We start from the raw sequence: 16,899 nt of genomic DNA, 5'->3' as shown, positions 1-16,899 counted from the left end.
AAACCTGGTACTAAAATGGAGCCGTAAATTACTTTTAGCTGTCGTCCGCTTCGGTAGCTTACGGCTCCATTTTTAACGACTCAATGGAAGCGAGGCCACTATCGGCACATCGATAGTACGAGCAATAACTCTTCTTCTTGATCAACGCAACTGAAGCCTATAAAGGAGATCAGCCGCGTAACATTTGCTATCCCACCGAACAAACAGGGTAATGTAGTTGGAAGATAAAGGGGACATCGCCTGCTTAGCAAGTACTGCATTAACCCCTCTCCCACTGAGTACTTTCTAAAGCTACACTGTGCTGAGATTGTTATACAAGATGCTGAGTCATATGGAAAAGCTATTGACTAACATTTGTAATCTCCTGGAGAATCACTATGCTGCCTCAACTAAGGACTTACAATATTGCTGTTCCTGAGAGCCCCTGATACCTGTTACTGCCTCTGCTCAAGACCAGCCGGGAAGGCTGCTTCTACTCCGATCAGCGCACCCCTTGCCAAATAAATTTGCCTCTGCTGTGGGGTCTCATCCGCAAGGTCTATTGGTAGGAGAAGTTTCAGAAGCTCGTGTGGACCCCACTGGAGCTGTGACCGCATCGCCAGGGCAGAAACTACACAAGAAGTCCAGACAGCTACATTCACTGCGGACATTGGGGCCTAGTTATCAAGCCGTCAACCTCAAATATGCTGGAATTCCGCAGCGTATTTGTGGCGAGGCTGATTCGCCTTAGTTATCAAGCCCTAGATACCGGCAAAAGTAGAATTTTGTGACGTAAGCTTCGATCCGCCGGACTCAGTCCGACACAGATCGATTCTTACGTCACTCCAGATGTTCCGCACATAAGTGCGGCACAATCTGACTACTTTTGCTAGTTATCAAAAAACTAGCAGGTACGCTCGGCACTTTTACGGCCCAGCGTACCTGGTTTTCAATCCGCCGTCCTGGAGGCGGCGGATCCTATAGGAATCAATTTGAGTCTGACCATAGCGAAAGTTCATGTTCGCTGCTGACAGACATCCCATTGATTCCTATGGGAGATGTCTGCACATAACACCCTAACATGTACCCCGAGTCTAACACCCCTAATCTGTCCCCCCTACACCGCTGCAAGTAAATAAAGTGTTTACTTTGCTCCCGGAGCCCACCGCAAGCTATAATAAACATGTTAACCCCTAAACCGCCGCTCCCTGACCCCGCTGCAACTATAATATATGTATTAACCCCTAAACCGCCGCTCCCTGACCCCGCCGCAACTATATTATATGTATTAACCCCTAAACCGCCGCTTCCTGACCCCGCAGCAACCTATATTAAATTTATTAACCCCTATCCTGCCCCCCCTACACCGTCGCCACTGTAATAAATTTATTAACCCCTATCCTGCCCCCCACTACACTGCCGCCACTGTAATAAAATTATTAACCCCTATCCTGCCCCCCCTACACCGTCGCCACTATAATAAATTTATTAACCCCTATCCTGCCCCCCACTACACTGCAATAAAATTATTAACCCCTAAACCTAAGTCTAACACTAACCCTAACACCCCCCTAACTTATATCTAAATAATATTTCTATTATGAACTAAATTAATCCTATTTAAAACTAAATACTTACCTTTAAAATAAACCCTTATATAGCTACAATATAAATAATAATTATATTGTAGCTATCTTAGGCCTAGATTTGGAGTTTGGCGGTAGCCGTGAAAACCAGCGTTAGAGGCTCCTAACGCTGGTTTTAGGCTAACTCCGGTATTTGGAGTCATTAAAAAAAGGGTCTAACGCTCACTTTTCAGCCGCGACTTTTCCATACCGCAGATCCCCTTACGTAAATTGCGTATCCTATCTTTTCAATGGGATTTTTCTAACTCCGGTATTTAGAGTCGTGTCTGAAGTGAGCGTTAGAATTCTAACGACAAAACTCCAGCCGCAGAAAAAAGTCAGTAGTTAAGAGCTTTCTGGGCTAACGCCGGTTCATAAAGCTCTTAACTACTGTACTCTAAAGTACACTAACACCCATAAACTACCTATGTACCCCTAAACCGAGGTCCCCCCACATCGCCGCCACTCGATTAAATTTTTTTAACCCCTAATCTGCCGACCGCCACCTACGTTATACTTATGTACCCCTAATCTGCTGCCCCTAACACCGCCGACCCCTATATTATATTTATTAACCCCTAACCTGCCCCCCACAACGTTGCAGCCAGCTACCTACAATAATTAACCCCTAATCTGCCGACCGCAAAGTGCCGCCACCTACGTTATACTTATGTACCCCTAATCTGCTGCCCCTAACACCGCCGACCCCTATATTATATTTATTAACCCCTAATCTGCCCCCCTCAACGTCGCCTCCACCTGCCTACACTTATTAACCCCTAATCTGCCGAGCGGACCGCACCGCTATTATTATAAAGTTATTAACCCCTAATCCGCCTCACTAACCCTATAATAAATAGTATTAACCCCTAATCTGCCCTCCCTAACATCGCCGACACCTAACTTCAAACATTAACCCCTAATCTGCCGACTGGAGCTCACCGCTATTCTAATAAATGTATTAACCCCTAAAGCTAAGTCTAACCCTAACACTAACACCCCCTAAATTAAATATAATTTTAATCTAACGAAATTAATTAACTCTTATTAAATAAATTCCGGCAGATCGAAGTTTACGTCACAAAATTCTACTTTTGCCCGTCTCTCGCCTTTGATAACTAAGGCGAATCAGCCTCGTAACAAACACGCTGCGGAATTCCAGCGTATTTGAGGTTGACGGCTTGATAACTAGGCCTCAAAGAGTTAACTACACTGGCTGCAGTAAACTGCAAACAGGTAATTTGACACTGCTGCGCTTTCTCAGCAGATTGCTAAATGAGTGCAGCAACCAAAACTAGAATAGTGTTATAAGAGAAATATATATCTCTAAAAAATATATCTCTAAAAATTATAAATTAGAATTTAATAACTCATCTGACAAATAAGCAAAAAATAAAATAAAATATCACAATAAAATGTCACACATTAAAAGATATACATATGCAATCCTACAACAAAAAACACTGAAATGCAATGCATACATAAACATATGAAATGAATCTCATATGCCAGCAAATAAATTCATGTGGTGCAATGATGCAACAAAATAAACACACAGTCTCTTAGCTTAAAAGCGTCCGTATATTAAAGTCTTTTGTAGGCAAGTTGGTGTGTTAGAAGCAGAAGAGACGTCAAGCAAGCTCCAGTTGGATTAGTAGCCAGCACAAAGCTAAGTTATAGGGCTTTGAGATATATTTCCAGCGCTAAGGTTAACTTTTTGTCTTTAGTCTGTATCTTAATTTATCACTTAATAAGACCTTTTAGCGGCAGGAACTATGGCAGAAACCAATAATAATGACAATGTATTTGAGTATAGGACAAATTTGTATAAAGGTATATATAATCTCCTATCAAGTGATAAATTGCATATAGAAGCTACCATGACTGTTGAAAAATTAGATACTCTTGCAGAATTAAGGAGGGAATTACAAACTAAAATGATGTCTGAGTTTAAACATAGAAAATAATTTATATTTATAGAGAAATATTTGGAACACAAAAGGGTCCCAAGAGGATTAAGGATTAAAAAAGAGTGTTCCTTTAAAATTGAAGAAATAGAATTTAAAACAAAATGGAATGATATATTAGAAGAGGCATCATTTAAATTAATGAAGCTTATTAAAGAATACAGAGGAGAGATCCTAAAAAAATTGGAAATAGAAATACGCTCCTTAGAAGAAAAAATCAGTGAATACAAGGAGTTAGAAGAATATAGAGCAAAAGAAAAGGAGATTAAGATCCTCATGGACAAAACAAAAGAGGAGATTTTAGCAATAAAAATTAGGAAATTTGAGAGAGACCGTGAGGACTATTTAGCACATGAAAATAAACCTGATGCAGATAAATATATATCCCATAGATGGAGATATAATGAAATAACAGAAAAGAAAGATGTTGGTAATGGGCAAATGGACAATTACACAAAAAAAACTGATAATTTACAGAAACCACAGTCTGATTATTACAGACCTAATAGAATGCAACCAAATAGTAATAAAAGTCAGAATTACTATTCAAAGGATTTAGAGCAAGGAAAATATCAAAATAATTGGAATCAAATGGGATATCACTATGATAACAGGGGTCAACATCAGAATAGGAGCCATTTTAATGGAGGTAATTCCTCTGATGATTATAATAATTGGAATCAATATAAGAATAGAGATTATAGAAGGCAAGAACCAAGGGGAAGTTTCAATTATTTTAGACAATATGATGACAATCCATACCAGTATGATAATAGAAGATTTGAAAGAAGTAATGGGGAAGATTGGAGATATAGGCAATATAATAATAGAAACAATGGGTCTGCCAGGAATAGAGATAACCCACATTGGAAACAGTCTCCAGTTAGGAATTATAATAGGACATCAGGATATACTCAAACGTCTAATAGATTTGAAGTATTAAGCAGTCTTGAGACTGATTCTAAAATCAACTCCCCAAAAGGTCAAAAAGCTAAAGATAAAACTAAACATTTAACTAATAAGGACACACAGATATCCTCCACTTCTACATCTCATTTTTTAGAATTAGGTCAAAAAAAGGACACAAAACAATTGCCACACATAGAAGGGAGAAAAAGAAAGAGAGGAACTAGAGGAGGATCAAGATTGGCCAAAAAAAAAACAAAAAAATCATAAATAAAGGCAATACTGACAATAAGGGAATTTTCAATCTAAGTGGAAAAGTATTAGATAAAATGCAAGAAGATGTTTTAAGCAAGAGCCTCACATTTGCCCCTACGGCAAAGTTGGATAAATTCGGCACTTATATAGATGCTCACAAATTCATTCGAAAGTTGACCATCAAAAGATAGTACTTAAGAAAAGAACCCCAACTTAAGCAGGATCAGATAGTTCAAGACAATTTAAACTAATCTAAAGGAAAAATCACGCTTCTATCCAAGGTATGATAAAGGCCCACAAGTGGAGACCTTTGAAAAATAATATATTGAAATATATTGAAAATATAAATAAAAGGAAAATAGACAAAGTGAAAAATAATCTAAGTAAAAAACAATTGATAGTGATACGGGATATTGAGAAAGATGAGGATTTAATAATTAAGCCTGTAGACAAGGGGGGGGTATTGTGATTCTGAGGAGTAACCAATATATAGAGATGTGTCACAATATTTTAAAAGATGAAAAGACATATAAGAAATTAAGTTTTGACCCCACATTACAATATATGGATTCTTTGAAGGAACTCTTGGATCTAGGTTTTAAAAAAGGAATATTAACTGAAAAAGAGAAAGACTATCTGCTAATAGACCACCCAAAAATACCTCTCCTATATAGTCTCCCCAAGATTCATAAATCTTTGGAAAAACCACCAGGGAGGCCAATTATCTCAGGGATTAATTCAATTACATCAAATCTCTCTGAGTATATTGACCTGTTTTTACAACAATATGTAAAAAATTTACCATTTTATCTAAAGGACTCTAAAGATATACTGAATATAGTGAAGAGTATGGATTGGCAGGAAGGGGATTTACTTGTGACTTGTGATGTCACTTCGCTCTATACTTGCATAACACACCAGGATGGTGTGGAGGCTATTAAGTACTTTTTAAATCTAGATGAACAGATACCTAATGACCAAAAGAATTTTATCATAGATTGTATAGAGTTTATTTTAAGGCACAATTATTTTTCTTTTATGGACACTTTCTACAACCAGTAACAAGGGACCAGGTTTGCCCCCAGCTATGCCAATTTGTGTATGGGCTTATGGGAAAAGAGATTCCTAGAAAACAGCCAGATGGGGGCAAACCTGGTCACCTATAGAAGGTACATAGACAATATATTTATGATTTGGCATGGGAATGAAGAAAGTTTAGATAATTTTATCACCTCTATGAATTTAAATGACAAAAACTTAAGGTTCACTTGGGAAAAAAGCCATACCTCTATACAATTTTTGGATTTAGAAATTTTTGTAAGGGAAAACAGGTTGAACTCTAAAACTCATTTTAAACAAGTGGATGCGAACAATTACATTCACCAACTGAGCTGTCACCACACTCAGTGGAAAAAGAACATTCCTAAGGGACAGTTCTTGAAAATGAGAAAAAATTGCAGTATTTTATCAGATTATGATGCCCAATCAGCAATACTAAAAGATAAATTTCTAGACAGAGGGTATCCCATTGATGCCCTGGAAGAAACCATAAAGAGTGTACGAGAACAAGATAGAGATGAAATTCTGGGGAACACAAAAAATAATAATAAAAAACTAAAATAACTGAAACTGCAAATGATACTTTTATGTTTATACCCTTCATTACAACTTATAGTGGTAATAAAAATATTATAGAAAAAATTCTGAGAAAACATTGGAGTGTTTTAAAATTGGATGATAAGTTAGGCCCCATTATTCCTAATAGACCACAAATAGTCTATAGGAAAGCAAAAAATTTAACAATGAGACTTGCACCCTCTGACTTGAAAAAAATACAAGATAAAAGAAAGAAAGACCTTTGGGGGAAGGACCTAAAAGGTTTTTTCCCGTGTCATAAATGCAAATCTTGCCAATATGGATTAAAAAAGAAGGAAGTTAAGTCTAACTACACAGGGGAAATGTTCAAAATTTCTCAAATGATTAGATGTGTAGATAGAAATGTGATCTATATGATAGAATGTAATTGTGGGGCCCAATACGTAGGGGAATCGGAAAGACCCCTATGTGATAGGATAAGGGAACACATCCTTTCTATTGAACAACATAGTAAAGATCGCTATAAAGATCTCCCAGTACCAAAGCATTTCTCGGTATGCAATAATGCAAATCTCAAACATTTTAAATATATAGAAGTCTTCATCCAATCGGGGTAGAAAAGGTCCTCCATCCGGCAGAAATCTTCATCCAATCGGCATCTTCTATCTTCCGGCGATGAGCGGCTCCATCTTGAAGACCTCCGGAGCGGAACATCCAGCTCTACCGACGACTACCCGACGAATAACTAGTCCTTTAAATGACGTCATCCAAGATGGCGTATCTCGAATTCCGATTGGCTGATGGGATTCTATCAGCCAATCGGAATTAAGGTAGGAAAAATCAGATTGGCTGATGTAATCAGCCAATCGGATTGAAGTTCAATCCGATTGGCTGATTGGATCAGCCAATAGAATTGACGTTGCATTCTATTTTTCCTACCTTAATTCCGATTGGCTGATAGAATCCTATCAGCCAATCGGAATTCGAGAGACGCCATCTTCGATGACGTCATTTAAAGGACCAGTCATTCGTCGGGTAGTCGTCGGTAGAGCTGGATGTTCCGCGCTGGAGGTATTCAAGATGGAGCCGCTCATCGCCGGAAGGATGAAGATAGAAGATGCCGCTTGGATGAAGACTTCTGCCGGATGGAGGACCTCTTCTGCCCCGATCGGATGAAGACTTCTGCCCGGCTGGAGGACCACTTGTGAACGCATCGGATGAAGAGTTCGGCCCGGTTGGGTGAAGACGGCTCAAGGTAGGGTGATCTTCAATGGGGTAGTGTTAGGTTTATTGAAGGAGGGATCAGGTGGGTTTTAGAGTAGGGGTATGTGGGTGGTGGGTTGTAATGTTGGGGGGGTTGTATTTTTTTTACAGGTAAAAGAGCTGATTACTTTGGGGCAATGCCCCGCAAAAAGCCCTTTTAAGGGCTGGTAAAAGAGCTGGTTACTTTTGTAATTTAGTTTAGGGTAGGGAATTTTATTATTTTGGGGGGCTTTTTAATTTTATTAGGGGGCTTAGATTAGGTGTAATTAGATTAAAATTCTTGTAATATGTTTTTATTTTTTGTAATTTAGTGTTTGTTTGTTTTTGTACTATAGTTTAGTTTATTTAATTGTATTTTATTTTAGATCATTGTAGCTAATTTATTTAATTAATTTATTGCTAGTGTAGTGTTAGGTGTATTTGTAACTTAGGTTAGGTTTTATTTTACAGGTAATTTTGTAATTATTTTATCTAGGTAGCTATTAAATAGTTAATAACTATTTAATAGCTATTGTACCTAGTTAAAATAAATACAAAGTTGCCTGTAAAATAAAAATAAACCCTAAAATAGCTATAATGTAATTATGAATTATATTGTAGCTATCTTAGGGTTTATTTTATAGGTAAGTATTTAGTTTTAAATAGGATTAATTTATTTAATGATAGGAATATTTATTTAGATTAATTGAAATAATATTTAAGTTAGGGGGTGTTAGGGTTAGGGTTAGACTTAGGTTTAGGGGTTAATTCATTTAATATAGTGGCGGCGGTGAAAGGGAGTAGAATAGGGGTTAATCAATGTAATGTAGGTGGCGGCAGTGTAGGGGAGCAGGATAGGGGTTAATAAATGTAATGTAGGCGGCGGCGGGCTCTGGGTGCGGCGGTTTAGGGGTTAAACAATTAATTTATTTGCGGCGGGGTCTGGGATCGGCAGAATAGGGGTTAATAACTTTATGTAGGTGGCGGCGGTATAGGGGGCGGCAGATTAGGGGTTAATAAGTATAATGTAGATGGCAGCGGGGTCTGGGAGCGGTGGTTTAGGGGTTAATAGCTTTATTTAGGTGCGGGGGGCTCCGGGAGCGGCAGTTTAGGGGGTAATAACTTTATTTAGGTGGCGGCGGTGTAGGAGGAGCAGATTACGGGTCAATAAATGTAATGTAGGTGGCGGCGGGGTCCGGGAGCGGCGGTTTAGGAGTTCATATATATATTATAGTTGCGGCGGGGACCGGGAGCGGCGGTTTAGGGGTTAATATGTTTTTTACAGTTGCGGCGGGGTCCGGGAGCGGCGGTTTAGGGGTTAATAACTTTATTCAGTTGCGAGGGGCTCCGGGAGCGGCGGTTTAGGGGGTAAACCAGTATAGTTTAGTGTGGGTGCTTAGTGACAGGCTAGCAAGAAAGCTGCGAAGAAGCCGATGAGCAGCGAGATCGATGACTGTCAGTTAACAACAGTCCGCTGCTCATCGCTCCGTAATTGGTGCGCGGCTTCTTGACAGCTTTCTTCATAACTTTGGCGAACGTATTCAGGTCTGCGGCGGCGATGTAAGGCGAGCTTAGGCGAGCGTATTGGGCCGGTGAATGCAGCAAAATACGGAGCTTCATAACTAGAGGCCATAGTCTGTAACAGACACTAGACAAATCTTGTCCCCACGTTCTTGGAGAGAAGAATCAAGCTTTTCTCCGGGATGCAGAGATAGAGTACATGAAAGGCAAAGCAAAACAAAAGATAGTGCAACACCTTAATTTATTAGGTACACACACAGCACAACAATAAGTAATATGCTTACATGTAAAAACCTCAATATGTATGAAGTAATAAAAATCACGTTCAAAATAAGTAACGACTTTCAGATAAAATGCATCCCAAGAACACAAATCCTGAACTCCAGTGTTCTCAAGGCAATCCTAACACGTTTCAAAGGTTACAGCAGTATGCTCCTTCTTCATCAGAGGAATTGTTTGTAATGAACACTAAACTAACTGAGTTTAAAAACCAGACTTGCGGCATGCCCCTTGATTTTCCTCAGTTCTCATAGGTCAAATAATACCCATATGATAATTGTGTCATAAGAAATAGTAATAAATCAAAAAACAGCACCGAGTGGTCACGTGGTAGTTAATTAATTTAATTGGCTAGCCTACTTCCTTACTGTGACATACTAAAAAGTACAGATTAGCATTGATTGATCTGTGGTAATACCCACATGATAGCTGCATAATTAGTATTAATTGTAAACTAAGACAGCATGGAGCGATCACATATTATTTAGTTCATTTGGTAAGCTGTCTTCCTTCCTTAATGTAACATTACTACCCAAAAATAAACTCCACTCTCACTAAAAAATACACTCAACAGCCACTTTATTAGGTACACCTGTTCTATTGCTTGGTAACACTAATTGCTAATCAGCCAATCACATGGTAGCAACTCAATGCATTTAGGCATCTAGATGTGGTGCAGACGACTTGCTGAAGTTCAAATCGAGCATCAGAATTGGGAAGAAAGGGGATTTAAGTACCTTTGAGAGTGGCAAGGTTGTTGGTGCCAGACAGGCTGGTCTGAGTATTTACAAAACTGCTGATCTACTGGGATTTTCATGCACAACTATCTCTAGGGTTTACAGAGAATGGTCAGAAATAGAGAAAGTATCTAGTGAGCGGCAGTTGTATGGACGAAAATACCTTGTTGATGTCAGAGGCCAGAGGAGAATGGGCAGACTGGTTTGAGATGACAAAAAACAGAATTTATGCTTACCTGATAAATTACTTTCTCCAACGGTGTGTCCGGTCCACGGCGTCATCCTTACTTGTGGGAATATCTCTTCCCCAACAGGAAATGGCAAAGAGTCCCAGCAAAGCTGGCCATATAGTCCCTCCTAGGCTCCGCCCACCCCAGTCATTCGACCGACGGACAGGAGGAAAAATATAGGAGAAACCATATGGTACCGTGGTGACTGTAGTTAGAGAAAATAATTCATCAGACCTTATTAAAAAACCAGGGCGGGCCGTGGACCGGACACACCGTTGGAGAAAGTAATTTATCAGGTAAGCATAAATTCTGTTTTCTCCAACATTGGTGTGTCCGGTCCACGGCATCATCCTTACTTGTGGGAACCAATACCAAAGCTTTAGGACACGGATGAAGGGAGGGAGCAAATCAGGTTACCTAAACGGAAGGCACCACGGCTTGCAAAACCTTTCTCCCAAAAATAGCCTCCGAAGAAGCAAAAGTATCAAATTTGTAAAATTTGGCAAAAGTGTGCAGTGAAGACCAAGTCGCTGCCTTACATATCTGATCAACAGAAGCCTCGTTCTTGAAGGCCCATGTGGAAGCCACAGCCCTAGTGGAGTGAGCTGTGATTCTTTCAGGAGGCTGCCGTCCGGCAGTCTCATAAGCCAATCGGATGATGCTTTTAAGCCAAAAGGAAAGAGAGGTAGAAGATGCTTTTTGACCTCTCCTTTTACCAGAATAGACGACAAACAAAGAAGATGTTTGTCTGAATTCTTTTGTAGCTTCTAAGTAGAATTTTAGAGCACGGACTACATCTAAATTGTGTAGCAAACGTTCCTTCTTTGAAACTGGTTTCGGACACAAAGAAGGTACAACTATCTCCTGGTTAATATTCTTGTTGGAAACAACCTTTGGAATAAAACCAGGCTTAGTACGCAAAACAACCTTATCTGAATGGAACACCAGATAGGGCGGAGTACACTGCAGAGCAGATAACTCTGAAACTCTTCTAGCAGAAGAAATAGCAACCAAAAACAAAACTTTCCAAGATAATAACTTAATATCTATGGAATGTAGAGGTTCAAACGGAACCCCTTGAAGAACTGAAAGAACTAGATTTAGACTCCAGGGAGGAGTCAAAGGTCTGTAAACAGGCTTGATCCTAACCAGAGCCTGAACAAATGCTTGAACATCTGGCACAGCTGCCAGTCGTTTGTGTAGTAAGACAGATAAAGCAGAAATCTGTCCCTTTAGAGAACTCGCAGATAATCCTTTATCCAAACCTTCTTGCAGAAAGGAAAGAATCTTAGGAATTTTTATCTTATTCCATGGGAATCCCTTGGATTCACACCAACAGATATATCTTTTCCATATTTTATGGTAAATCTTTCTAGTTACCGGTTTTCTGGCCTGAACCAGAGTATCTATCACAGAATCTGAAAACCCACGCTTTGATAGAATCAAGCGTTCAATCTCCAAGCCGTCAGCTGGAGGGAGACCAGATTTGGATGTTCGAATGGACCCTGAACAAGAAGGTCCTGTCTCAAAGGTAGCTTCCATGGTGGAACCGATGACATATTCACCAGGTCTGCATACCAAGTCCTGCGTGGCCACGCAGGAGCTATCAAGATCACCGAGGCCCTCTCCTGTTTGATCCTGGCTACCAGCCTGGGAATGAGAGGAAACGGTGGAAACACATAAGCTAGGTTGAAGGTGCTACTAGTGCATCCACTAGAGTCGCCTTGGGATCCCTGGATCTGGACCCGTAGCAAGGAACCTTGAAGTTCTGACGAGACGCCATCAGATCCATGTCTGGAATGCCCCATAATTGAGTCAACTGGGCAAAGATCTCCGGGTGGAGTTCCCACTCCCCCGGATGGAAAGTCTGACGACTCAGATAATCCGCTTCCCAGTTTTCCACACCTGGGATGTGGATCGCAGATAGATGGCAGGAGTGATCCTCCGCCCATTGTATTATTTTGGACACTTCTTTCATCGCTAGGGAACTCCTTGTTCCCCCCCTGATGATTGATATACGAAACAGTCGTCATGTTGTCTGATTGGAATCTTATGAATCTGGCCTTTGCAAGCTGAGGCCAAGCCCTGAGAGCATTGAATATCGCTCTTAGTTCCAGAATGTTTATCGGGAGAAGAGACTCTTCCCGAGACCATAGTCCCTGAGCTTTCAGGGATTCCCAGACCGCGCCCCAGCCCACTAGACTGGCGTCGGTCGTGACAATGACCCACTCTGGTCTGCGGAAGCTCATTCCCTGGGATAGATGGTCCAGGGTCAGCCACCAACGGAGTGACTCTCTGGTCTTCTGATCTACTTGAATCACTGGAGACAAGTCTGTATAGTCCCCATTCCACTGTTTGAGCATGCACAGTTGTAATGGTCTTAGATGAATTCGTGCAAAAGGAACTATGTCCATTGCTGCAACCATCAACCCTACTACTTCCATGCACTGAGCTATGGAAGGACGTGGAACAGAGTGAAGAACATGACAAGTGCTTAGAAGTTTTGACTTTCTGACATCTGTCAGAAAAATCCTCATTTCTAAGGAGTCTATTATTGTTCCCAAGAAGGGAACTCTTGTTGACGGAGACAGAGAACTCTTTTCTATGTTCACCTTCCATCCGTGAGATCTGAGAAAGGCCAGAACGATGTCTGCATGAGCCTTTGCTTTTGAAAGGGACGACGCTTGTATTAGAATGTTGTCCAAGTACGGTACTACTGCAATGCCCCTCGGTCTTAGAACCGCTAGAAGGGAAGCGAGTACCTTTGTGAAAATCCTTGGAGCAGTGGCTAACCCGAATGGGAGGGCCACAAACTGGTAATGTTTGTCCAGAAAGGCGAACCTTAGGAACTGATGATGTTCTTTCTGGATAGGAATATGTAGGTACGCATCCTTTAGATCCACGGTAGTCATAAATTGACCTTCCTGGATAGTGGGTAGAATCGTTCGAATGGTTTCCATTTTGAACGATGGTACCCTGAGAAATTTGTTTAGGATCTTTAAATCCAGAATTGGTCTGAAGGTTCCCTCTTTTTTGGGAACTACGAACAGATTTGAGTAAAATCCCATTCCTTGTTCCGTCATTGGAACAGGGTGTATCACTCCCATCTTTAACAGGTCTTCTACACAATGTAAGAACGCCTGTCTCTTTATTTGGTTTAAGGATAAGTGAGACATGTGGAACCTTCCCCTTGGGGGTAGTTCCTTGAATTCCAGAAGATAACCCTGAGAAACTATTTCTAGTGCCCAGGGATCCTGAACATCTCTTGCCCAAGCCTGAGCAAAGAGAGAGAGTCTGCCCCCTACTAGATCCGGTCCCGTATCGGGGGCTACTCCTTCATGCTGTTTTGTTAGCAGCAGCAGGCTTCTTGGCCTGCTTACCCTTGTTCCAGCCTTGCATAGGTTTCCAGGCTGGTTTGGGCTGTGAGGCATTACCCTCTTGCTTAGAGGATGCAGAATTAGAGGCCGGTCCGTTCCTGAAATTGCGAAAGGAACGAAAATTAGACTTATTCTTGGCCTTGAAAGGCCTATCTTGTGGAAGGGCGTGGCCCTTTCCCCCAGTGATGTCTGAGATAATCGCTTTCAATTCTGGCCCAAAGAGAGTTTTACCTTTGAAAGGGATGTTAAGCAATTTTGTCTTGGATGATACATCCGCTGACCAAGACTTTAGCCAAAGCGCTCTGCACGCCACAATTGCAAACCCTGAATTTTTCGCCGCTAATCTAGCTAATTGCAAAGCGGCATCTAAAATAAAAGAGTTAGCCAACTTAAGTGCGTGAACTCTGTCCATAACCTCCTCATACGGAGTCTCTCTACTGAGCGACTTTTCTAGTTCCTCGAACCAGAACCACGCTGCTGTAGTGACAGGAACAATGCACGAAATGGGTTGTAGAAGGTAACCCTGCTGTACAAAAATCTTTTTAAGCAAACCTTCCAATTTTTTATCCATAGGATCTTTGAAAGCACAACTATCCTCGATAGGGATAGTAGTTCGCTTGTTTAGAGTAGAAACTGCCCCCTCGACCTTAGGGACTGTCTGCCATAAGTCCTTTCTGGGGTCGACCATAGGAAATAATTTCTTAAATATAGGGGGGGGGGACAAAAGGTATGCCGGGCTTCTCCCACTCCTTATTCACTATGTCCGCCACCCTCTTGGGTATAGGAAAAGCGTCGGGGTGCACCGGAACCTATAGAAACTTGTCCATCTTGCCTAATTTCTCTTGAATGACCAAGTTGTCACAATCATCCAGAGTAGATAACACCTCCTTAAGCAGTGCGCGGAGATGTTCTAATTTAAATTTAAATGTCACAACATCAGGTTCAGCTTGTTGAGAAATTTTTCCTGAATCTGAAATTTCCCCATCTGACAAAACCTCCCTCATGGCCACTTCAGATTGGTGTGAGGGTATGACAGAACAATTATCATCAGCGCCCTCCTGCTCTTCAGTGTTTAAAACAGAGCAATTGCGCTTTCTCTGATATGCAGGCATTTTGGATAAAATATTTGTTATGGAGTTATCCATTACAGCCGTCAATTGTTGCATGGTAATAAGCATTGGCGCGCTAGATGTACTAGGGGCCTCCTGCGTGGGCAAAACTGGTGTAGACACAGTAGGAGATGATGTAGTATCATGTCTACTCCCCTCATCTGAGGAATCATCTTGGGCAATTTCATTATCTGTGGCAGTACTGTCCTTACTTTGTTTGGACGCTATGGCACAATTATCACACAATTTTGAATGGGGAGACACATTGGCTTTCATACATATAGAACATAGCTTATCCGAAGGCACAGACATGTTAAACAGGCTTAAACTTGTCAATAAAGCACAAAAAACGTTTTAAAACAAAACCGTTACTGTCTCTTTAAATTTTAAACAGAGCACACTTTATTACTGAATATGTGAAAAAGTATGAAGGAATTGTTCAAAATTTACCAAAATTTCACCACAGTGTCTTAAAGCCTTAAAAGGATTGCATACCAATTTTCATAGCTTTAACGCTTAAAATAACGGAACCGGAGCCGTTTACATATTTAACCCCTATACAGTCCCAGCTACAGCCTTTGCTGTGACTTTACCAAGCCCAGAGGGGAATATGATACCAAATGACGCCTTCTAAAAAAAAACGTTCCCCAAGTTTATAAGTGTGAATTATCAGCATAAACATGTATAAAATGTCCAAATAAAGCAATCGATTTAGCCCATAAAAGTGTCTACCAGTTTTATAGCCCATATTAAGCCCTTTATTCTGTTTGAAACTAAGAAAATGGCTTACCGGTCCCCATGAGGGGAAATGACAGCCTTCCAGCATTACACAGTCTTGTTAGAAATATGGCTAGTCATACCTTAAGCAGAAAAGTCTGCTAACTGTTTCCCCCAACTGAAGTTACTTCATCTCAACAGTCCTATGTGGAAACAGCAATCGATTTTAGTTACTGTCTGCTAAAATCATCTTCCTCTCACAAACAGAAATCTTCATCCTTTTCTGTTTCAGAGTAAATAGTACATACCAGCACTATTTTAAAATAACAAACTCTTGATAGTAGAATAAAAAAAACTACAACTAAACACCACATACTCTTAACCATCTCCGTGGAGATGTTGCCTGTGCAACGGCAAAGAGAATGACTGGGGTGGGCGGAGCCTAGGAGGGACTATATGGCCAGCTTTGCTGGGACTCTTTGCCATTTCCTGTTGGGGAAGAGATATTCCCACAAGTAAGGATGACGCTGTGGACCGGACACACCAATGTTGGAGAAATATAACAGTAACTCAAATAACCACTCATTACAACCAAGGTATGCAGAATACTATCTCTGAATGCACAACACGTTGAACCTTGAAGCAGATGGGCTAAAGCAGCAGAAGACCACACCGGGTGCCACTCAGTCAGCTAAGAACAGGAAACTGAGGCTACAATTCGCACAGCCTCACCAAACTCTGACAATATTGAATAGAAGATTGGAAAAATGGTAATATCAGAAATTGGCGTAAACAACATAAAAGCATGGATCCATTCTGCCTTGTATCAATGGTTTAGGCTTGTGGTGGTGGTGTAATGGTGTGGGGGATATTTTCTTGGCACACTTTTGGCCCCTTAGTACCAATTGAGCATCGTTTAAATGCCACAGCCGACCTGAGTATTGTTGCTGATCATGTTCATCCCTTTATGACTACAGTGTACCCATCTTCTGATGGCTACTTCCAGCAGGATAATGCCCCATGTCACAAAGCTCAAATCATCTCAAACTGCTTTCTTGAAGACGACAATGAGTTAGCTGTACTCCAATCCAATGGCCTCCACAGTCACCAGATCTCAATCCAATAGAGCACCTTGGGGATATGGTGAAATGGGAGATTCGCATCATGGATGTACAGCCAACAAATCTGCAGCAACTTTGTGATGCTATCATGTGAAAATGGACCAAAATCTCTGAGGAATGTTCCCAACACCTTGTTGAATCTATGCCACAAAGAATTAAGGCAGTTCTGAAGGCAAAAGGGGGTCCAACCTGGTACTAGCAAGGTGTACCTAAAAAAGTGGCCGGTAAGTGTATATAA

The 16,899-nt window shown here is 40.9% G+C and overlaps 1 protein-coding gene across 1 annotated transcript in view; it reads left to right on the top strand.

The window, feature by feature from the left end:
• The window catches only part of CLDN10 (claudin 10), a 182,960-nt gene that overhangs the window by 145,706 nt on the left and 20,355 nt on the right, over positions 1-16,899 (top strand). The window lies entirely within an intron of this gene.

The sequence above is a fragment of the Bombina bombina genome, chromosome 3 (genome assembly GCF_027579735.1).
Source record: "Bombina bombina isolate aBomBom1 chromosome 3, aBomBom1.pri, whole genome shotgun sequence".
NCBI classification, from domain to species: Eukaryota; Metazoa; Chordata; class Amphibia; order Anura; family Bombinatoridae; genus Bombina; species Bombina bombina.
The sequence above is the reverse complement of the archived record's forward strand: the minus strand, read 5'-3'. Positions and strand labels throughout refer to the sequence as shown.